At 35.3% G+C, this 25,048-nt stretch overlaps 1 pseudogene; it reads right to left on the minus strand.

Annotated features, from left to right (window-relative positions):
* Positions 1-2,048: 2,048 nt before the first annotated feature.
* LOC101553678 (60S ribosomal protein L22-like 1) lies at positions 2,049-2,504 on the minus strand (annotated as a pseudogene).
* Positions 2,505-25,048: the final 22,544 nt, after the last annotated feature.

Genomic DNA, 25,048 nt, shown 5'->3' on the forward strand with positions numbered 1-25,048 from the left:
TGGAGCACAATAACATTTATATAATACCCCCAAAAGTAATTACTTGGGCAAAAATATAACAGAATATATGTAGAACAATGAGAAAAACCTATAAAGTTATGATGGATGAATTAAAAGAAGTCAACTAAATGTATGAATAATGCAAACCCAAAAATGTCATCAGTTTTTCTCAATTTCTTCTATAGATTTGTTGCAATCCCAACCAAAGTTTCAGAAATTAATTTGTATCTATCAATAAATGGATTCTAAGGTTTCCATGAAAAAGAATGCAAATAATCACATAATATGGAAAAATAAAAGATGAATAACTGATACTGCCTGACTTCAAGACTTCTGTAACAGAAATGCAGACAATGTGGCAATGCCCATAGACTGGAGAAGCCTAACAGTAGTAAATAAAGTTATAAATATAGAAATCTGATCAAGTTATTTCTTTCAGAAGTTAACTATAAATGGAAAATTGAGAAAAGTTCCAACATCTGGAGACCCAACAACTAATGTTAACAAAGTATTGAGACAAAGAATAAATCAAAAGAGAAGTAAAAGAGTTTCTAAAAATGAACAGAAATGAAGATACAGACTATGAGAACTTAGATGACAGAGTGAAAGCAGTACGAAGTGGAAAGTTCATAGCAGTACAGGATTATGTCAGGAAAGAGGAAAAAAACTCAAATAATCTAACCCAAGGGATCCAGAAACTAGGAAAAAAACAAAAAGTGACTCCCACACTAAATAGAAAGCAGGAAATAATAATATTGGATCAAAAATAGTACAGCATAAAGGAAACAATGTAAAGGTAAATTGAACCAGATTTATTTATTTATTTATTAAAGAATAACTAAGATTGACAAACCTTTAGCTAGACTTGCCAGAGGAAGAAAAGTGAAAAATTTTTAGAGCCGATGTCCAAAACAGTAATAACAAGTCTCACAATGGAGACGTTACTGATGCCCACTTGAGCAAATCGATGAACAAAGTAATGACAGTGCTACAGTGCTACATACATTTCTGGTTAACAAAGTCCATCTTCTTCACTCATTGTACAATTACAAACCAATACAATTTCCTAAACTAAAAATAAAGCATACTTAATATACTTACTGAAATAATCTTTTTAACATATTATGAGAAGGAAAGAATCTTTGCAACTACATGTTTGTACAGAATCCTATAATATAAGACAGTGAAATAGTAGACAAATCGGGTAATACTAAGAGTAACTTTGGAGGTAGAAGATTTTTTCAAAATCTAAACAAACTTATTTTTTACAAAACAATGGATATTGTTTTTGTCATTGCTTAATAATTTAGAACTAAATCTAGTAGTTAAGTGTCAACTGGCAATATAATACAGTCTCTAATTTTACAAAAATCAATAATAGAGTAGACATTTAAATGAGTCTTTAAATTTCAAGAGGTGTGCTTGAGGGAAAATCTTTTTATGGTCAAAAACTGATAAAGGCTGTTAGCACATGTAATATGGGGAAATGAGTTTATGGTACAGAATATTAAATCTAGCTACACTAGAAAATGCTAGAAATGTAGTACTAAATATACTACAGTGCTTTGTAGATGGGATAAGGTAACAACTATATTCAAGTGTAATACTTTTAATTTTTGTTGTGTTGTAAATTTAAAATAAGGTTTTCAGTGGTAAATATTCATTTATTATATTCACTTTTTGTGTAACTGCCTTTTTTTGATCTTAAATACTTTTATTTATAAAGTTACATCAGAAATTGCTTTATTATTCTCCCACACTACATCCTTTTGATTGAGAGCATTTATAAAAGCAATGAATATCAAGTTCTGGAAAAAAAACTCACCATATTCACATTTTTTAATGTTATAGAAATTAACCAAGGAAAATATAATATAAATAATATAAAATATTATATACAATATAATATACAATATAAAATATAATATACATATAATATAAAATAAATATATAATATATAAATAATTGAAAGAGAAGCTTAGCATTCCAAGTATATCTTTTCTTCACCAACAAACCACAAGTCCATTTCTAGCTATTTTCAATTTGCATCAGTTTAAAAACAGAAACAAATTCTCAGACTAAGATTCATCTTTATTTTGACTAATCTGGAGCTAGTGAAGTTCTTATCTCCTTGTCGGATGCAACTACACAGAGTCAACTTTGGAGACTGCTCTTCTTCAGGTATTTCTTAGTGAGATATTTTAGCTCTCTGTTAGGTAACAGTTTCACAGAAATAAGGGTGATTTTATTCTTGAAGCGTTCAAAGTGAACAACATTCCCGATATTTCCCGTTTTTCCATTGACTTTAACATTCTCCCACAGAAGTTGCTCCTATTTCAAAACAAACAAACAAAATATAAAACTAGGGAAGAAAACCCTAGACATTCACTAGGGGAGGTACCAAAATTTCCAGAGTCAAAAATTCCATCTTCTACAGAATGAGTAAGATTCAGATTTAATTTCCAGGTTGCAGTCTTAGGTTCCTTGTCTTTATGTAGCTCCATGTTGGATGCCTTGATCAGAGTGCTAACTGCATTTGTTTTTAATTCTACACTATTGGGATATCAGTATATCAGGACCTATTCTTATCTACAGCTCAGAATATGTTTATGCTGGTGTTATCCTATTTATAGCTATATGGGAAAAAATTGTGTATTTTAGATACCTACAAAGTTTAAATCTAACAAAATCCTATGAACAGCATTTTTACTTAATATATTGTTAAATGATAAAAGGGCTCTGTGACAAAAAATATCTGGATAGAATACAATTATTCATTTTTTTCTTTGAGGGAATTTTCCAAACCATTAAACACTAAGATATAATAGAAATTCTCAAGGAAACTATAGATTTTTAATATTTGCCAAAATTTAGATAGGTAACATGAGAATTATCATAGAAGATTTTTTTTCACTCTATTTTTATCATTGTTAAAGTATCTTCCCCTTACTAGCATATACATACTCAAAAGTTGTATCATATTACCATTATCTGGAATATCTCTCTAGTTTCTATCAACTCTGTTGCATTTCTACTATTACTACTCATTGTCCTGGGCCTACCCATAGCTGCACCATTACAATACTTGGGCAAAAAATTTTTATGACACTAAAATTTATTCTCCCCAGAAGTGATCTTGCTACAATTATCCTCAAGAAGCCTTTCAAACCTTGAAGAAACAATCTTAGTATAGCAACAGTCATTACTGTAACATGACCTCTATCATCTTACCTGGTGTTATTTCCCTACCGTTAGCAATTCCATATTTCACTCCTCCATGTTTATTCGTGATATTCTGGCTAAGCAATAGACTACATCACATTGTCTTTCTCCTCATATTTAAAGGATTAGTTGAATTGTAATTCTGTGATGCTTTTGTTTTCACTCCTCTCTTTGAATAGATTGCAAAATATCTTTTGTAGTACTGTATATTTATATTTATATTTGTTTGACAAAAGGGCAGCAGAGCTGTGTCTTTCTTTGTAAGACTGTACCAGTCAGCAGATAGGATATTTCAGGAAAAGATATATTTAAAAGATATCGACTCATGATGATCATTTTACTAACGTTGCAAGAACACACACATTTTAAAATTTTCATTTCATATATTACTATTTCCTATACTTTGAGATGAGATTGCTGTCAATAAAAAGTAATGTCAAGTTGTGTAATTGGAAAAGGAAGACTGGGTATTGAAAGGGAGTAATGGAGGATAAATATGAATAGAGTTATAATCATTACAGTTATTTATTGTTTATTGTGCATGAGGCAAATACCTAAACACGCTATACAAACTATAGTGTTTATGAGATATAGAAAGCTAAAAATATCAGTAGAAGATAATGTAAAAGGTCATACTATTTGTTCTACATTCATATAACTGTCCAAAAGTTTTGCACTTCCACTACCTGTTCAGTCAGGCACTATGCTATGAGCTAATGATACAAATACAAACACGCAGTTCAAAACTTATTAGAAAAGATAACTAATAAGGCCAATCCTTTTCACAAGAAGTTCATATAAAATTCTACGTGGCCATAGAAACGGACTGATATAGGTTTAATTCTGCTACCCACAGAGGCAGGACTGGAGCAAGAGTACAGTGGGTAGGGCGTTTGCCTTGCACGTGACTGACCCGGGTTCAATTGCTCCATGCCTCTCGGAGAACCCGGCAAGCTACCAAGAGTATCCCTCCCGCACAGCAGAGCCTGGCAAGCTACCCATGGTGTATTTGATATGCCAAAAACAGTAACAACAAGTCTCACAATGGAGATGTTACTGGTGCCTGCTCGAGTAAATCGATGAACTATGCAGACAACAGTGCTACAGTGCTACCCACATAGGTTATGTTGACATCCTAAACATCCAAAACTCATGATGTAAATGCCTGTGAAAATAAGGTCTCAGCACATGTGATTAGCTCTAGGATGAACTCACATACTGGAGTATGGCAATACAATTTCAGTGGTGTCATTATTATTTGGGTTGTGTGTGTGTGTGGTGGGGTGTTGTATGCACACATGCTGGGTAGGGGTTACTCTGGGCTCTTTATTCTGGGATAAATTCTGATGGTTCTAAGAAGGGGACCTATTCAGTGCCTGGAATTGAAACAGTTGGGTGCAAAGCAAGTGCTGTGACACCTATATTATTTCTGCAGCCCTGATATCTGCATAAAAAAAGAAGAAACAGAAACATATGCACATATAATTGTATATATACACATATATTGTATCACTGTATCACTGTCATCCCCTTGTTCCTCAATTTACTTGAGCGGGCTCTAGTAATGTCTCTATTCCTTCCAGCCCTGAGATTTTAGCAGCCTCTCCTTACTCGTCTGTCCCAAAGACTGGAGGTTCTTTTAGGGTCAGGGGAATGAAACCTATCCTTAACGGTTTTTGGTGTATCAAATATGCCACAGGTAGCTGCCGGGCTCTGCCGTGCGGGCGGGATACTCTTGGTAGTTTGCCGCGCTATTGCATATATACATTTATACACACACACACACACACACATATATATATATATATGGAGGGTGAAGGCAGAATCTGAAATATATCTGTAAGCCTAAGAATAGCAAGGATTTCCAATAAAACCCCCAGAGGCTATGAAAAAGGCAGAGGTTTTTGTTTCCCTGTCCTGCTTTCATAGAGAGGATACTCTATTCACACTTTGATTTTATATTTGAAATCTCCATAGTGTGAGACAATAGATTTTTGCTCATGTCATTCTTTTGGAGGAAATTTATTATGGCAGCCTCAGGGAGAAAAAATAACTGCTTAGATAAGGATAATATTAACTTTTTATACCTGAGCTAGTTTATCAATTAGCATTCAAAGGAGCAAAATTAGTTGTCCATGGAAAATGGACATTTTAGTTAGAAAATAAGTGGAATAAATTTGTGAATTAAGTAACTATGTATGTTTTGTTTATTTATTTTTTTTCTTGCTTCTCCATTTATTTATATGGTTATCAGTTTATATGATTATCTCTTTGGTCACTTTTACCATTTCTTTTTTAAAGTGATTTTTTGGAATCCTTTCTCTGTGTTCTAGTTTCATGTGTTAAAATGAATTGTTTATTACATCCAACAAGGTTTTTATCGATGTTAATTTTCCTTCTGCCATTTCTTTTTTTTTTAATTTAAATTTTATTGAATCACCATGTGGAGGGTTACATAGTTCTCAGGATTATGTCAGTTATATAATACTCAAGCACCCTTCCCTTCACCCGTGCCCATATTCCATCACCAACCACCCCATTATACCTCCCGCCCCCTCCCGCCCCCCCCAGTCCCCGCCCTTGTAAGTGATAAGTTTCACTTCCTTTACACTTTATCTTGGTTACATTCCATGTTTCAACACATAACTCACTATTGTTGCTAGGGTTTCCCCCCAAAAAAGAAAAGACAGTACCACTGTCAAGTAAGCCTTTGATGGCTCTCCATTGCTGAGAATGCAGAGATATTAACTCCCGCTGTTTGTTACATAACTTTTCTATTTTTATCCCCCCTCGTCCCGAGCCACCGAGTTCACGCCTGTTTAACGCCACACCGTGTTTCTTCCCGAGAAAGAAGGATATTTCTTCTCAGCCGGCGTGGGGATATGGCTTAGTTCAGTCCATAGAGATGGCTACCACTTTGGTAGCCTTCAATATTTCAGCAAAAGACTTACTATTCTTGTTAGGATTTCCCACCAAAGTCCGACCCGTTAAAAAGGAACCATTTCATATTGGTGATGATTAAATGACAATAGGTTGCGCGGCCATGGCAGCGGCCTCGCGGCTTTGAATTTCTGTATAAAGTCCAGGGAAAGTACAGCCAGAAATTACATGTCGCTACAAACTTTAACCCTATTATGGTCCCCCCAAAGTCCAACCCATTACAAAGGAACCATTTCATATTGCTGATGATTAGATGACATTAGGCTGCCGCGGCCGCGCGGTTTTGGGTTTCTATATAAAGTCCAGGGAAAATTCTGCCTAAAATTCTATCGCTACAATCTTTAACCCTTCAACAAAGAACTCAGTACTATTGTTTGGAGTTTCCCCCCACGGTAAGCCCTGGCAAAAAGGAACATTTACACGTTGCTGACAATCAAGAGATATTAGGTTTTGGATTTCTATATGAAGTCCAGGGAAAATTCTTTTGGTAATTGCATCACTCGCTGGCAGCGCCTGGGCCAGAAGCTCGGAGCACACAGTTTGGAGGCATTTTGGGGGCGCCGCTCGTGTCCAAAGTGGTTCAGTTGCCTCCGCTCGGGGCCGGAAAGGAGCGTCCCTGCATGGCTCTGTGCTGTTTTGTTAATTTAAAGATAATAAAGTTATTTATGTCCTGTAAAGAACACTGTGGTATCTTGGAAATTTTATCATAAATTAAATATCATTTGGCATATGACAAAATAATTGAGTGGCACTGGTGGACTTATTTACTTCCAACTACATAGCAATATGTATCATTTGTCAACAATAGCATAAGCTATATCAGAAAATTCAGCAATTGAACATTAATATGCTTTCTTTTTAGGACGCTGTTCTAAAATTCATACTTCCATGACTACATCTTTTCTTTTCCTGTTAGGCACAAATAATTGGTTCAGTTTGTTTAGTTTTGTCTTTTGTTTATTTGGAAGGAGTTTTTTTAGTGTTTTTTCTTCTCCCCAGAAGATGTGTTTTTCTGTTCAGGATTTTTGATGAGTACTGCGCACTTAATGACAAGCACTTTAAAAGAAAAATAATAACATAAATAATAATAATAACATAAATAGTGGAGAATGAAGATGCAAGATATATAATTCTAGGGAATAACTTACTTTGTTGCATCTTAGCACAATACAGAATGAAGATTTTATTTATCTATTAAAGAATTACAGGGATCAATACATTTTAAAGAATGTTACACTCCTCAGTTCCCCATTGTTTTTAGATTAATATTCCGATTGCTAATCTAATTAACATTTAAAACGTATAATTGCCAATATAGTTTCACTACTTTTGATTATCTGGAAGACATATTTACCAGAGTGTTCGCAAATTTTATTCCTTGTCTTCTCACATATTCACATTGATTCACATTGATTTGTACCAGTTAATAATCATTTACTCTCACTAAACATAATTTCAATAGCACATTTTCTTTCCTACAGTTTCAGCTTTACAAACATTTCAATAGTTTATGAGTTTTAGTCTGCACAAGGTTAACAGCTTTTTGATTTCCAGACTAAAAAGCCTTCATTTTATTTACCTTTCTATTAATCAGTGCATGCACATAGCATATGATATCTGTTCATGGGCACTTATCGCCTGATGGCTTTTAAACAATTTAGAATCCAATTGACATTTTGTGTAATGTTTTTCCTTCTTATTTATACTTTACAGTAACCTTTTACTCTTCAGTTTTTGTTTTTCTGTTTTAGTTTTTAATTTGCTTAAATGACTAAAGTTATTGGATCGTGTTGGTATGCTTCATTTGCTCTTAAATTATCAGATAACCAGGCCCAAAATAAGCAATACTTTAAATAATATGTCAGCATCCAGTTTTGAATGACATTTTTTATCATCTAACTTAAAATTTCCATTGTGTTATTTCATTTTTCATAAAGTGCATCAGTGAAATTAAAACTTGCCATATTTACATACGTAAGTGACGACATATGTGATGTCAAGGTCTATTAGGGCAATGACACTCAGTTTTCTAGCTACTGAAATGTGAGATATATCTAAAAGGAAAAAAAAACTTGTTCTAAGACATACTTGACAGTTTTTAAAGTATTATTAAATGAAATAAAATTCACTAGATTTAATCATTCAGTTAACTCAACTTTGACTACTACACATGTGACATGTGATAAAGAATTTTCCCATCATTCTAAATACGTCTATAATCCTGTTCAGCCACTACTACCTTACCTCTTGCTCTCTATTACTCCAACTTGACTTTTCCATAAATTAAATCAAATTTTAATTTGTGCATTGCATTTCAATTCCTTCAATCAGCATGACTTTTCCCAAATACATCTAGTCTGTTCCATGTACTGTTGGCTTATTTTTTTTCTATTTCTTTGTATCATTAATCATTTGGGTTAAAGTTTTGAGCTATTATGAATAAAATTATGTAAATATACATTCACAATGTCAGTTTTATTTGAGGGGAGGAGAGGAGGAGGAGCTAGTTTATTTTGTCATAAAAATCCACAAAATGATACTGCAGATTCCCTGAAAGAGTGTGCATTGCCCACAAGAACAGGTGAAAAGTTCAGAACAAAACAATTTTCTAGGGGCTGGATCAGCAGTGCAGCAGTTAATTCATATCTACACCCACCCCGGGTTTGATCCTCAGCACCATATGGTCTCTGGAGCATCTGTGGGGATAGCAATGGAGGATCTGAGTCTCAGAGGTTGCACCTGGTGTCCTCCAGAAGAGCAGGACCCAGGCACCACCACATTTGGCTGTAGCACTGAACTCATGGCCATTAGGCTGGGTATCATTGAAGTAGTCCCTGGAGTCCCCTGAGCACTGCTTTTGAGTCCTCCACACACAAAAATAATAAAGTTGGTGAAGAGATGTGGATTACTGGCAGAGTACTGGATATCCTCAGTCTATAGCTAGATCCATGAGAAATGCAGTGAGAATAATTTACAATCTCTACATTTTATGTTTACATTGTCAAGCATGTTGCTCAGTATTGTCGTATGCATTTTTTTTGTTTTGCCCCAGATAGTTTCTTAGTGTTTCTAATTAGAGGTCTGAGATGCAGTTGATGCATTGTGTACACAATCTGCTGAGAGGGTTGGTTGGCCTGAGTGTTGGCCCAGAGATAAGATGATCCTAAATCCCTCTTCTGCCCCTATCATTGCTTATTCTATCAACTTATGTTTCGCTTAATTTATTGGATTTATTTACTCAACTCTCCTTTCTCTTTTAATTCAGTTCCTCATCCCATACTGAACTCCTAGTCATCAGCATAATTTTAGCCCCATTTTTACTTCAATCTGGATTAGAAGCCTTTGACTATAGAGAAAGGGCTTGTCTTGAAGATTTAAGAATGACCTGCGGAAGTTCCAGAGTGTGATATATCTGCTATGTCTCAAACCTGCTCATCCTCGGAATGCTAATGCCTTAGCTAAGATTAAAAACGTAGAAAGTTTAAAGTTATTTAATAAAACATAGCATATTGAGAGACAGAAGATGATAAACCACACAACACGAGTATATCCTGATTCATATGAGCAATGAGGGTAGTCTACCCAATCCAGTCTTTCAAGCTGAGTAGACTAACTGTTCTTCAAAATAAATGTGATTAATGTGATGGAGAGAAATTGTCCTTTGATTTTTGTACTGAGAACTTGATTTGATAGTTGAAGTGCTTCCTCTTTTTATTACTTTTTATTGTTGTTTGGTTTGGTTTGGTTTGGGGCCATATCCAGAATACTCCTAGCTCTGTTTTTAAGTTTCACTCCTGATGAGGCTCAAGGGTACACATGGGGTATCAGAGATCAAATCTGGGATAGCCGCATGCAAGGCTAGCGCCCTACCCACTGCACTATCACTCTGGCCCCGGATGGTTGAAGTTTTAAGAGAACAAGAAATCACAGGAGGGCAAAAAAAAAGGGAAGAGAATAAGGGGCATGCATATAATATTTGTATGTACTGACTCCATCTTATAAGAATGTTATGACTAAAAGCAAAGTTGGAGATAATAAGTGAAAAGCTTGAAAAAGTATTTAAGATAAAAATATGGGTGCTATTTAAAAATAATTTGTCTATGTCAGTTTTGTGTGAGAGACTTTTTTTTTTCCATTCACCAAGAAAGTTAAGGGGGAACTCCTGGTGATTTGAATGTTATTATAGTATTCCCATTCTCTTTGACAACAGTAAAAGCTATAATAAAAGTCTAGACACAGTGAGTATCTGAATTAAACAGTGACTCACAAAGCAGCAGCTGTGATTCGTAATACACACTTTCATGATTAAGTTCTGTTAGGCCTTCTCTCCTCCACATAGCACAGACATACTATGAGTTATCAGGGGGCTTATTCAAAGGTAAACCCTTCTCTGAGCTCCCACATGCTCCTAGACTCAAAGCTTAATACCAATCTATCCTGCAATAAATGTCCAATTGTGGCAGGCTGAATGATGATCCACAAAGATGCTGACACTTACATTATTTGAGTGGGCACAATGGAACCAAAAGGATACAGATATAGGAAGAAGGTAGATGAATCTGAATAATTGAACAAGTGAAAAGAGAGCAGTAAGTTGGAGAACAAAAGGATCTATATTGCCAAAAAAAAAAAATCTGGCAGAGGAAGAAATAAAACCCTAAATCTGGATCCTTTCTGGAAACTTCCAGAGAACTGTAGCTCTAACTGTACCTTGTGTTTAGAAATCTATGCTCAGCGCTTACTACTGGCTCTGTACTCAGGGGTCATTCCTGGCAGGCTTGGGGAGAATATGTAGGGGTTGATGGATCAAACTTGGATCTATTACTTGACTTAGGATTACTAGGAATAACAACAACAAAATAATAATAAACATAAAAATAATAATATCAATGTCACTGTATCACTGCCATCACTGTTATCCCATTGCTCATCGATTTGCTCAAGTGGGCACCAGTAACGTCTCTATTATGAGACTTATTGTTACTATTCTTAGCATATTGAATACGCCACAGGTAGCTTGCCAAGCTCCACCATAAGTGTGAGATGCTCTTGGTAGCATACCGGGCTCTCCAAGAGGGGTGGAGGAATTGAACCTGGGTCTGCTGCATGCAAGGCGAAAGCCCTACCCCGCTGCGCTATCGCTCCAGCGTGCAGTATTTATTATATCACTAGTGAATTAATCTTTTACTCTAATGTTTAGAAGCACAGTTACATTACTTGTATTTGAACTCCTTGTGTCTTTGTGAAGATTTGTTTAAGATTTGTAATTTGTTTAAGATTATTCTGTCATTATTAACGAAAAAACACAACTTTATATTTTAATATGTCATATCTAATGTAAAAGGACTGGAGCGATAGCACAGCAGGGAGGGTATTTGCCTTGCATGCGGCCGACCCAGGTTCAATTCTTCCTTTCCTCTCGCAGAGCCCAGCAAGCTCCAGAGAGTATCCCGCCCACACAGCAGAGACTGACAAACTCCCCATCGCATGTTTGATATGCCAAAAACAGTAACAAAAAGTCTCACAATGGAGACATTACTGGTGCCCACTGGAGCAAATCTATGAGCAACAGGACAACAGTGCTATGGTGCTACAGTGTCTTTGTAAAAAAACATTTTCTTACATGTTATTAACAAAACACGTGCGTTCTGTTAAATTACATGGATTTTGGACAAAGGCTTTGAAGAATTCTGAACTAGTCCACTTATTAAGAAAAACATATTTCCCAATTAATCAGTTACCATGTCCTTAAGTGTTGTACATTTTAGCTCTGATTTAGGGACAGATAACATCACTGTCTTCAAAGGGTAAATGTTAGACATCTTGCTATCACCAAATTAAAATGTCTCCCAGTCATTTTACATTTGGACAAATGTTACTGTCATGGCATAATAAAGTTTTACTGCTAGTCTGTGTAGCAGTGGAACACTTAAAGGAAGAAGGGATAGAATATAGACTAAGTGAATGCATAAATTCCTTGGAACATTTATAACTCTAACTATATAAAGTCATGCTTAGGGCTATAATTATTAAACCATTTCAACGCCCTTGTCATGGAATTCTCTCCAATCCATTACATATATATTAATGAGATATAACTTGGTCCTGAAGGTGAAAAATAAAATCATTACTTTTATATCTGAATGTACATTTATATATGTTATAGTGTTCTAGGGCTGCTATAACAAAATACCACAGACTTAATAACTTCGGCAATGGACAGTCTCATAAGGTTCTTGAACTAGAAGTTCAAATTTAATGTGCATGTTCCATCTAAGTAAGGGTTTGAGGGATTATGTATTCCGTGCTTTTCTCCTAGCTTCTAGTTGTTTGTTAGGCATCTCGGGGATCCAGTTTACAATGTAACACCTCAGTCTCTATAGATTAAATGTAATCTGTGTCAAAACACAAAAGTCATTCTTCACATAAATATGATACACAACTTTAAAATTTGTGTGAAACCACAAAAGACTCCAAGTAGCAAAAATAATTCTAAGAGAAAACAAAGTCAGAAGTACTATACTTCCTGGTGTAAAACTATACTACAAACCTATAATATAAAAATAGAAAGGTATTGTATAAAAGTAGCCATGGATTAATAAAATAAAAAAAGTCCAGAACTAAGTCCTCATAAATATGGTGAAGTTAATTTTTTTGAGGGGGAAAATAATATCATATAAAATGTGCCTTTATGATTAAAAATAAGATTTATTAATACCCAAATGTTTAATTTTATTTAGAAGGCTGAATAACTTAAATTGCTATGATAGAAATATATGACTTGTATGTTTATTTGCTATGAATATTATAATTAGCCACACTAATGAATTATAATCACTTGGAAAAGTATTTCATTTACCCTTTTCCCAAAAATCACAAGGCACAGTATATTGATCAAAGGAAGTGACCAATAATTGTTTTCAGAATTAAACATCTATTATTATTTGATTATTATCAAAACATTGGCAATCAGCAAAATGCACTTAATCCCAAAACTCTTCTTTATAAATTTATCAAAGCACCAGGGATTCTTGTAGTCCTCTAGGTAGCATTATAAAGATCTGAAATGTTTAGAAAATAAATGAGATTGCACCCTTCTTTTAAAATCATTATCTATTCATTTTTCAGCCAAAAATATTTACTTAGGGTATAACTCAGAATCAGATCTATACTTACTTTGCTAGCTTTTTCTTTCAGATTTACTTACAATTTCCATATTTAATCAATTTAAGATTATTTGTGACTCTATGATTGCACTAGTTAATTCCAAGTGTTTTCTATTGAAAATACTAGTTTACATATTGGTTAGAGAGTGATTTCTATATTGTCACAATATACCACCAGCTATTTTGGTGTATTTTAGTGTTTGTCCTACAGTGGAGCCTGGTTGCTTCTAAGTGTTGGTACAATGTTCTAAACAATGTTTTAAACATGTGTTCTAAACAATGGTCATTTTGTGCATCAAAGCTATGAAGGGAAGTTGAAAGTTACTTCATAGTTATAATTCTTGTTGCATTTTCAAATGTTCTATTCTCTTTGATATATGGCAAATAGGATAATATGAGGCCAGAGGAGACAGAAATCTCATAAAAAATGATTGAACATAACCACTTCATATTTTCATAGGAAGTCTAAACATAACGCATTAAAATAGTTCTTGATATGCAAGTTCCATAATTTCCCAGTGATAAGTATTGCTACACTTTTTCATTTATAATCTCATCATAAATTTATAAATAAAAAACAAACGTATATTACATATTGCACTCTTTATTGTACAAGTACATTTCTAGATGATTCAAGTAAGATAGATATTCAAATGTTTACTCCCTCTATAGCTTAAAATTATTTTCAGATGATAACTATCGTGCTTTTTTCCATTTACTTTCATAATTTTTGTACTAAAAGCTTGATTGTTCTCAGAAAGAAAAGTTCAGTTTGTAGAAAATATAATAGCAGAAATTTAATACTTAAATTTTTGACTTCCTGTCTGTTTATCCATTATGTACAAAGCATTTTGTTGGCCTGTCAATTCTAAGAGATTATGCAGAGCATGAATTTGTCCTGTACTCAAGGTGACTCATTACTTATAACTTATTTAGAAATATAATAGAATACTCGATTTAGGGGACCCATTACTTATTTGAGCTAGATGCCATGAGGATCAATACTCTCATTTTATATATGACATACACTATTCACTTATAGATAGAAATTGTGGCAGAAGAAATGGAAGTAAAATTAATGTGAATAAAAGGCATTCTCCTACAAGTTAAATTTCTGATCCCATACTTCTAAATTTGTATTCCAAAGATAATATGATTTGTAAATTTCTGTAGTGTATATGATTCCATCATTTATAGCACACACACACAGACATACACACACACACACAAGATACACAGAAGGGTGGGGGAAATAGAAAGATTGAGAGGGCTTTTATTGTATTCAAAAGTAAACCAGTTCAAAAAAATGGAATCAATATATATTCTATACAATAAAAGTGTGATTATTTTCTATAAAGAGCCTGAATATTTGAAAAAAATATTTGTGCACTTCTTTTCAGAGCTAAATTTTAACAGAATCATCTGGCAACTATAATGATATCCTTAGCAGAAGGATTGGATGTTTGCATGGCAAAGTAGTTTGAATTCAGTAGAAATGAAATTCCTTCAAAGAAGTTTTTCTGTCATATCTAGAGGCCCAGTGGGTGATCAAGTCTACTATGAACTGTTAGAAAAGCTGGTTGTTATGTAGAGCTCTGTTCTGACTTAACTTATTGCCATCATCTGCTTCCTAAATTCATTTGCAGTCACCAGCTGTCAAGGAACGTTTTACATTGAACAATAGGAAACAGGAATCTGAATTCTGAATTCCTTGCAGTTTTTACAGGCATCTATGTTGTACTTTAGAGAGTAGAAGAATCAATTAAGTTTAAGTTGTAAAATTATTTCAAAATCTAAATTTGGGTCTATTTAAGTATATATTGGTAGATGTATTGTTGATGACATCTATATATGTGTATACAAGTGTATGTACCTAACACTTTAGTTTCAAATAACTTCTGAAATCAATAATTCATAATTATAATGATCCTAGCATATTATCACTGAAATTTTAAAAACAGAAACTTATAAATATACAATAGTTAATTTATTTCTAAGCTTTCATAATTGTTTACACAGTTAATCAGCAATTGGACATTTTCCATATAAATGAAAATAAATATTTAAAATTAAATAAACTTTTAATAGAAAAATGTATTAAAAATAAATCTTGATGTTCTAAGAGAATAAATACTATTACTACTGCAAATTCTATTTACTACTGCAAATCATATTTTCTTCCCTTTGTTAAATAGTATATTTAATGTGGTGAGGTAGACTCTAAATCAACAATGAAAGCTAAACAGTGTAACACTGAATTATGAATGTGAATTGTGGACAGTGAATTGTGGATAGTGTCTGGACTTACTCAATTGTCCTGCCTCTCACATCTCAAATTAGTTTTAGTTACATTTTATGTTTCAGTAAAATACTAAATTTATTCAAAGCATTAAACTTGAACTCACCTTCAAATAATAAATTTCACAAATATTAAAACTAGGAAAATTACACAGATGTTCCTCATTTCTTTTAAATAAATGTTTGAACCATGATATAGAAATTTGAGGTTACCAGGATATAAACTTAAATTAATTAATATTGCTACAAACACATGGAAGACTGAAAATCTCAAGTGGGCATTAATAGAAAAGAAAGAAGTACAATATTTTAAATAAACTAAAAATAATATAAAATTCTTAAAAGGAATTCAGAGGGGCTGGAGCGATAGCACAGTGGGGAGACTGTTTGCCTTGCACACGGCTGACCCGGGTTTGATTCCCAGCATCCCACATGACCCCCTGAGCACTGCCAGGAGTCATTCCTGAATGCATGAGCCAGGAGTAAGCCCTGAGCATCGCCAGGTGTGACCCAAAAAGCAAAAAAAAAAAAAAAAAAAAAAGAAGGAATTCAGAATAAGATGATATGATAGGGATTTACTTATTTAATTGAAATGATCCAAAATTAATTTTTTTCAGTTTTTCCTGGGACTCAAAACTTTTAAAAAATTCCTATAAATTTAATATGCATCCCAAATCATAAAGAACCTAGGAATTAACTCAACAAAAGATGTGAGATATCTATATCTTGAAAATTTTGTGTTATTTCACGAATCACAAAAATCCCGTTAATCACTAATTTCTCAGGCGGGCTCAGTAACATCTCATTTCGTCCTTTCCCTGACATCTTAGAAGTCTCTCTCGACTTAGCCCTCCCAATGATGTCGCACTGGGGGCTCTTTCAGGGTCAGGGGAATGAAATCCAGCTTGTTACTGGATTTAGCATATGAATACACCATGGGAAGCTTGCAAGGCTGTCCCATGTGGGCAGGAAACTCTCAGAAGATTGCCAGTTTCTCCCTGAGGGAGAAGTAGGGTACAAGATATCTGAGAGCTTCTAAGAGCTTGCTTTTAAGTCTCTTCTGGATGTTGGCCGTTGATGGGATTACACACACCTGGGTTCCTCTGCTGGTACCTTCATGCATGAGGCCTGTCCGAACGTGTGGAGAGGGGACTCCCGCATGGCTGTAGCTAGGTTCTGGTGGTATTCGGATGCCAGGAGCTCTGCTTGGGGTGGGAAGGGAAGCTGGAGCCCATCCCCTCCGAGGGGCCCTGGGGAAGACAGCCAGGCGTTCGGGCAAGAGACTGTATGTTATTGTGTTATTTAGTAGAGAAATATAAAAGAATGGCAGGAAATAGAAAAATAACCCATGTTCATGGAATGGAAGAAATAACATCAAAATTGACCATCCAGCCCAAAGTATTATACAGATCCAATACAATCCCTATCAAAATTCCAATGATACTATTCAAGGACCTAGAATGAACACTAATACATTTGCTGGTTCTATTTTTGTTGGAGTCATAACCAGTGATGCTCAAGGTTTACTTCTGGCTCGTGGTCAGGGGTCACTCACTGAGGTGTTGGGCTGGATCAAACTGTTATTAGCTGGATTCAAGGAAGTGTCTTGAATGCTGCACTATCACTCCAGCCCCATAAGATTTGTATGGGAATAATAAAACTCCCCAAAGAGTCAAAGTTATTCTGAAAAAAAAGAAATTGGGTGGGGGGAAGGAATCACACTTTCTAAGTGTAAATTATACTATAAAGCATATACAATAATGCAGTAGTAATCAAAGTAGTAAAATACTGGAATAGGACAGAATAGGAGAGATTGTCTGGCCAATGGATTAGAACTAAGAGCTGAGAGATAAACCCTCAGATTTCTCTCTTTGCTTTGGACTGAATAGTACAAAGGATCTGTGTGTATAGAGTGAGCAAAGAAATCCTTTTAACCAAATGGAGCTGGGAAAACCAGATAACCACATGCAAAAATATGAAATCTTATTTTTTTTGGTTTTTGGATCTGCAAAATTTTATTAAGCAATAGCTGAACAACTCTTATACTTTAAATCATCAAGAAAAATAAGGAGATTAATCCATCTCAATAATAAAGACAAAATAATTTTGACAAACCACTTCATTTTGGATGCAAACCCTAAGTACCTTCTAGAATACCTTCCACGTGATCTAACACACAAAGTACATAAGAAGAGAGGCAAGTCAGATTGAGCTCTTAGAATGCAACTGGGAATCTCAACAGGTTTTGCTTTGGAGGGGGGGGAAATGCAGGATGCTGACAAAGGTGCCAAGTCTGGCAGGACCAAGGCACAGGAGCCCAGGCCAAGGTTTGGATAAGGACCTGGTGGTCTGGTTTGATCTGGACTGTGCACCTGCGATGCACACTTAGTTACAAAAATCACACACACAGGAAAAGGAAAACGCCAGTAGTAATAAGCTTGGGAGTTATGTCCACATTTACAGTACCAAAATAATGCATTTAGGAACAAATGCAGTAACAATACCCCTTTGGTAAATAATACAGTGTCTTCTCAGTCAAACGCATAGCCCATGCTTTTCAACAACATGAAAAAAAATTATCTATAATAAACACAAAAGATTTTTAGAACCCTCCCTTCCCTTGAAAAGAACTTGTAAACAGAAAATATACGTACAAGTAAAATAATGAAAATGATGAGTTGTGTGCGATTACAAAATCCCAGGAACTCAATGTTCGAGACACACTTTGTTTCAGCTAACTTTGTTCACAACCATTGACTTGACCAAGTGACAGATGGCACACAGTGGGCCCCAGAGTTCAGGTTGGCCTGGGCACATGCCACCTCTTCGCTCTTTGCTGGACTCAGCCTAGGGGTCAGGCCCACGAGGACTCACTCTGCAGGTCAGCTTTCAAGACTTCTGCAGGGAGGGCGCCACACAGAGCGGGGCTCCTCTGCTTTCTTCCCCCAAAAAGCTCTTTCCCTGCTCGGAGTCAAAGGCCAGAAGTCGGGGTGGTTTGCAGGACCCCCCACTGAGTGTGAGTGCCCAGACTCACCCTGCCCCACCCACTGCACCCTGAGGGGCACCATCTCGCTTCAACAGACGTCCTCCTTGGTGCTTTTGATGCGGTGTCTTTCAAGAAACCGGTGATTGGTTTACTTATTTGAAAACTGGTTTTCCTTCAGTCAGTTTCAGTTTGTTAAATGTTACTAAAGTCAGTACTTTAAGCAGCGGAATTTTACATATTTCATGTTACTAGCAGTTTGTGAATATTAAGAGACCTCATTGAACCTCTGAATATAAAAATAGTAGCCCCGTGATTAGTCAAGTCCCAGGGAACCCTTGCCTTCTTGGAGGGACGCGGTATAGCAACAGGCACAAAACCCCTTTGAACCAAGCTTGACTGTGACCTCCTCAGACCAATGCAAGGCTCTGTGTGGTCTCCCACTGCAGGTACATCCTGAGGAAATGGGTGCCTGGGAAGCAGGGTCGCCAAATCTCCCATCAGCATTCGAGGCCAAGGATTCTGCAGCTAAGAAATCTTCTCCTGCCCACTGTTCCCTTGTCTGCCATCCTGCGAGGACAAGTCAAATGGTACAGCCCTCTTGGAGGGCGGCCTTGTGCCTCATTGGTCCATCTGTCAAATGAAAAGGATGGCTTGAACGGTCTTCCCAAGCTGCCCCAGACACCCAGCCCCCTCGCCCCCCTCCCCGCCCCCATCATCCTGGGCACTCAGCCTGGGGCAAATTCCCATTTCTCCTTTGCCTTGGAAGGCCTGTTGGAAGACATCACCTCTTTCTAGAGAAATGTTCCCTTTGTTAATGAGCTAGCTGCTTGATATATAACATGGCATCCTTAGAAGTCCACTTCTAGAAGCAAATGACGTTGGAATCACGTGTGTTCTCAGAAAACTACACACATGCGCCAATTCCCAAAAATATGAAATTTGATCTGAAGCTCACAGCACACACAAAAGTTAATTCAAAGTTGATCAAAGACTTCTAAAACTGAATTAAAACATAATAATATTAAATTATCATAATCATATTAAAACAGAATCCATAAAATACATTAAGAAAATATATGCAGAACCTCCAGGATATAAACCTAAAAGCAGCAAGACAAAAATAGGAACTTATAAAAAAAGAAAAGCCCAGGGGCTGGAGTGATAGCACAGCGGGTAGGGCGTTTGCCTTGCACGCGGCCGACCCGGGTTCAAATCCCAGCATCCCATATGGTCCCCTGAGCACCACCAGGGGTGATTCCTGAGTACATGAGCCAGGAGTGATCCCTGTGCATCGCCAGGTGTGACCCAAAAAAGCAAAAAAGATAAATAAATAAATAAATAAAACAAGCAAGTTAAAAAAAAAAAAAGAAAAGCCTAAGGGTTAAGGGTTTTATATTTATAAAAAATTAGTTTAAATTAGGTTAAAACTTTTAATAGTGTTTTATTGCCAGAAAAAACCAACAACACTGTTTCTTTGACTCATCTACTGGACTTAGAATCAATTTTGACTTTTATTACTATCTAAACTCTTAATGATATATAATGGTGTCACTGGGTTCTTTTAAAAATGACACACGACACAAAAGAGCAAAAGGTCATCCAGAGTCATATCATGAAAGTTGCCTGAAATACTGGGTCATTCTGGAGTGATGAGCTGCAGGTGGTAGTAAGAAGTACAAATCCAGCAAAATAAAAATGCTAAATAAAGTAAAACAAAAAATTTAAAAAAATAGGTTGATGTCATCGGGAGAACAAACCTTCAGAAGAGACATTCCATTAGGACCTACCATATACCCACTGGTATCTTCTTCATTCATCACCCTTTGACTCTTTCACCGAGTTTTCCTCATCTTGGCTTTCCTTCTACCTTACTCATTTTATGATCATATCCAGTTAATGGCAACAAAATATTTATTTATAGGGACTCGAGAAATAGTACAGTGGGTACTGTGTTTGCCCTGCAAGTGGCTGACACTGGTTACATCCTTGTCACTATCTATGGTGCCTGAGCACTGCAAGGAGTGGTCCCTGTGAACAGAGCCGGGATGAGCCCTGAGCACAGTTGGGTGCAGACCCCAAACAAAACAAAACATAAAAACACGTCTATTTCCAGTCCAGAGATCCTCCCTGTTTACTATATTAAGAACATAATTGCTGAATTATCATCCACCTAAATTCTTATGTTGACATCTCAAATAAAACTGACCTCCTACCAAGGGGCATCTCTACTATACCCAAACCATTAATCTTTAATCTCAGAATGCCTGTTTTTCAGTTCTTCAAAGAAACAAAACTTTGGAGTTCTTATTTAAATATTTTTCTAGTAATTATTATGGTGATTCTCTCTCCACTATTAGTACCTCCAATTTTCTCTCACCTGAATTTTAATCCAAAGAGTTCTTATGATATATTTTATTACACTAAAAATGTAAGTGTAATATCTAAACTAAATTTTAAGAGCTTTATAAAAAGTATAAATACGGCACACTTAGGGAGTACAGTTAAATGAACTAGAATTAGGAAGTGATATGAGAAAGGGAATAAGGTTAAGAATAGAAGCACATTTTAAAACGATATTTTGATTCAATATTCATGGCCTGGAGTTTATTTTTTTAATTACAAATCACATAGAAAATACTGAAAGTAATAATGTAGTTTAGGAACCAATGTGCAATATGCTAATATTTAGAATTCATTTTATATTACTGCCTTCATTTTGCACTACTTATTGCAAAGTGTATCACCACTTGGCAGAAGAAATTTTGGGAAAGGTTTTCTGGCCTTGTAAAAAGATTGGGAGTTTGGGGAAAATAAAAGTTGTCATTGTCTGTATCTGACTTCATTAGCAATTCTGAAAGTAGTCTCTCATCTGAATTATTGTTATGAACTGCTATGGGGGAAAATATTTACTAATGTGTGTGTGAGAGATTGGCAGATAGGCATATCCCAAGATGCTATACAAATGAAGAGTTGAATATGAATAGAGCTGATATATATCAAATGTGCCAAGAGTCATGCTCAGCTAAGAGGGCTCCCACTTGTGTATCACAGCTGGTCTATAATTTGGCCAGAAGACCGCTCATTTCTCTACACCTGGCTTTTTGCTTATGATGATATGCCAGATTCTCTTCAGTGGGACAGCAACTTGCTGAGAAGCCAGAAACAAAATCATATAATATATTTTTAAACATATTTTTATATTTTTAAACATATCTCACTGTGTGAGGACATGGGATCCATCCCTGCATCAAATAAATAAATAAATAAATAAATAAACAAACTTCAATGTACTTTACATATCTTTGTTGCTGTTGTGTATCCAACACTTTGTCCATATTGATGACATGTATAAAGACAAACTCTCAAACTCTGCCACATAGTATGTTTCATTCTACATTTTGAGTAAAACATTTAAATTTTTTATACAAATGGCAAAAGAAATGGCAAAATCTTAAGAATCAGGGGCCTATGAGATAGAGCAGCGGGAAAAGTGCTTTCCCTGCTCGCAGCTGACATGGGTTCAATCCTTAGCATTCTATATAATCCCTAGAGTCCCACTAGGAATGATCCCTCAGCATAGAGCCAAGAGCAAGCTAGGAACAAAAACAAACCAAGAAACAGAAATGTTAAGAATCAAAGTGAATATTGGAGATTACATGGAACTAGAAGGGAAATAGCATCTCTCATCCTTAAATATTCTTTCTCATAATTCACAGAACTTTGGCGGCAATTGTACTTCATGTCTGTTTCTCCACAGTGGAGTTGTTTTTTCTAAGCAAAAAGCCAACCTTATGCTAGAAATTTACAAGAGGAATTAATTGATGCAAGTTTTAAACACTGGACATATTTTGCTCTTTCCCTTAGCATTATTGAAGTATAACTGACAAGTAAAATTGTTAATGTTTTGAAAATTAAACAAATGATTTACAATAATAGTAAATTAAAAAATAAAATTAATAACTTTAAATTAATAAAAATTTAAATTAAAAATCCCTCTACTCTCCACATTCCCTAGTCATGATAACCACCAATTCCTAATGTTTTTGCAAATGTTTGGCTTATGTCATAGGACCCACATATAAGTGGTGGCATGCCTGCACATATCAGTTTACATAATGCTCTTCAGATTTATTCCTGTTATTGTAAATGGCAGAATTTTCATCTTTGCAGAGTAAATAATATTCTATTATGTAGATGTTGCCATGCCTATAATACATTTTCTTTATCTGTTATCAGTCTAGTTATTTGTATACCTTGAATATTGTGAAAAATGGGTCAATGAATATGGCATTAAAATATATGTAATAAAGTGGCGGGAAAGTTAGTTAGGACAGAGGAGGGACCAGTATGACAATTATTAGTTGGAAATGATCACTCTTTACAAGAACTAAGTGCTGAAAGGAGGTAAAGTAATAAATATATATTATATATCAGTAACATTCAGTACCAGTACTATAAACTATAATACCTAATAGGAGAGAGACAAAGAGAGAGGGAGAGAGAAGAAACGTATTTGTTACAGAGGCTGGCTGATTGGGGGGCCTTAGTGGCAGGAGGGAAACTGGGAACATTGGTGGTGGGAAATGTATACTGGTGGAGGGATAGGTATTAGAACATTGTATGGCTGAACAACTGCCCAATCATGAACAACTTTGTAACTATGTACCTCAAGTTGATTCAATTAAAAAAACCTTCTTCTCATACCCCTGGCTACAAATGTATTTGTGTGTGTGTGTGTGTGTGTGTGTGTGTGTGTGCATGTGTGCATGTGTCTGCATGATAAAATTATTTTTATTTTTGTACATCAACCCAGAAGTGGGGCTTGAAATAAGGTAGCTATATTTTTAGTTTAATTTTATTTATTTATTTTTTTCTTTTTGGGTCACACCTGGCGATGCACAGGAGTTACTCCTGCCTCCGCTCTCAGAAATTACTCCTGGCGGTGCTCAGGGGACCACATGGGATGCTGGGATTTGAACCCAGGTCGGCCGCATGCAAGGCAAACGCCCTACCTGCTGTGCTATCACTACAGCCCTATTTTTAGTTTTTTAAGAAAATTCCATGTTTCCACAATGGTCGTACTAGTTCACATTTCCATCAATAGTTATCAATTGATTTCATTTTCTCCGAAATCTTGCCATTATTTTTTATCTTATCATTTTCAAATACCATGCACTGTAGCATCATCATCCCGTTGTTCATCAATTTGCTCAAGCAGGCACAAGTAATGTCTCCATTGTGAGACTTGTTACTGTTTCTGGCATATCAAATATGCCACTAGTAGCTTGTTGGGCTCTGCAGTACAGGCAGGACACTCTCGGAAGCTTGTTGGGCTCTCTGAGAGGGAGGGAGGAATCGAACCTGGGTTGGCCACATGCAAAGCAAATGCCCTACCTGTTGTGCTATCACTCCAGTCCTTCAGGTATTATGCCATGAGTAAATTAATATCATTATTGTTTTATTTGCAATGAATCATAATATCTTCTGATATTTCTACTACTGGACATATATTAAAAAGAATTTACATGGATATTTGCATACTCAAATTCATAGCAAATATTGTCAAAAGAGGAAGAGACCTAAGTATGCAGTGATAGATAAGTGTTTAGACAAAATGTGATATACATACATTTAAAATAATATTTTAGACTTAAAAACAATGCTGTCTCATGTTAGAATAGTCATGGTTTTTGAAAACATAACCCTAATAGAAATAAGCTAGTTACACAATGGCTATTGTATAGTTCTACTTATATGAGAAACTCAGAGTAGACAGATTCACAGAAAAAGACATTAGAGTAGTTGTTATCATAACTGTAGTTGGTGAGATCTATTATTAAATAATATGTGGTTTAAGTTTGAAAAGATGAGACAGATGTGATAGAAATAAAAACATAAATATGAAATAGAAATGATGATGGTTATAAAATACAATGGTTTTAATGCCATTGGACTCTACTAAAATAATTAACAACTTTATATATTTTTCTATAAAAATATAATCAGTATAAATTTTAAAATGCTACATTTTATTGTGTAAGAAGCCTATTTCTCTTATTGTATCCAAATATAGTTTCATGGTAAATTCAGTCTAAGCCAGAGACACAGATAAAAGTTTCAACATAAGGAGAAAAAGTCCCATCACATATTGAAAAGAATTAACTCCAAAAGGCACTGCGTCTTTAGAAATATAAAAAATAGAGAAGGCCTGGAGTTAGCACTCAGTGAGAAAGGTAACAGTACTTTCTAGAAAATATTGTGAGCGCTATTTGGAATGTATGTTTACGGTAATAAGCAGAGCAAATCTTGGTTTATTGAGCCATGTCAAAGATACCTGTGATGAACCAAATTTTTCAAAGGTTTGTCAAAATATTGGAAATAAACTTTCTATTTTAAGATAGAAATGATAAAGGTGTATTAGTCTTGTCCATATGAC

The sequence above is a fragment of the Sorex araneus genome, chromosome 11 (genome assembly GCF_027595985.1).
Source record: "Sorex araneus isolate mSorAra2 chromosome 11, mSorAra2.pri, whole genome shotgun sequence".
Taxonomy (NCBI): domain Eukaryota; kingdom Metazoa; phylum Chordata; class Mammalia; order Eulipotyphla; family Soricidae; genus Sorex; species Sorex araneus.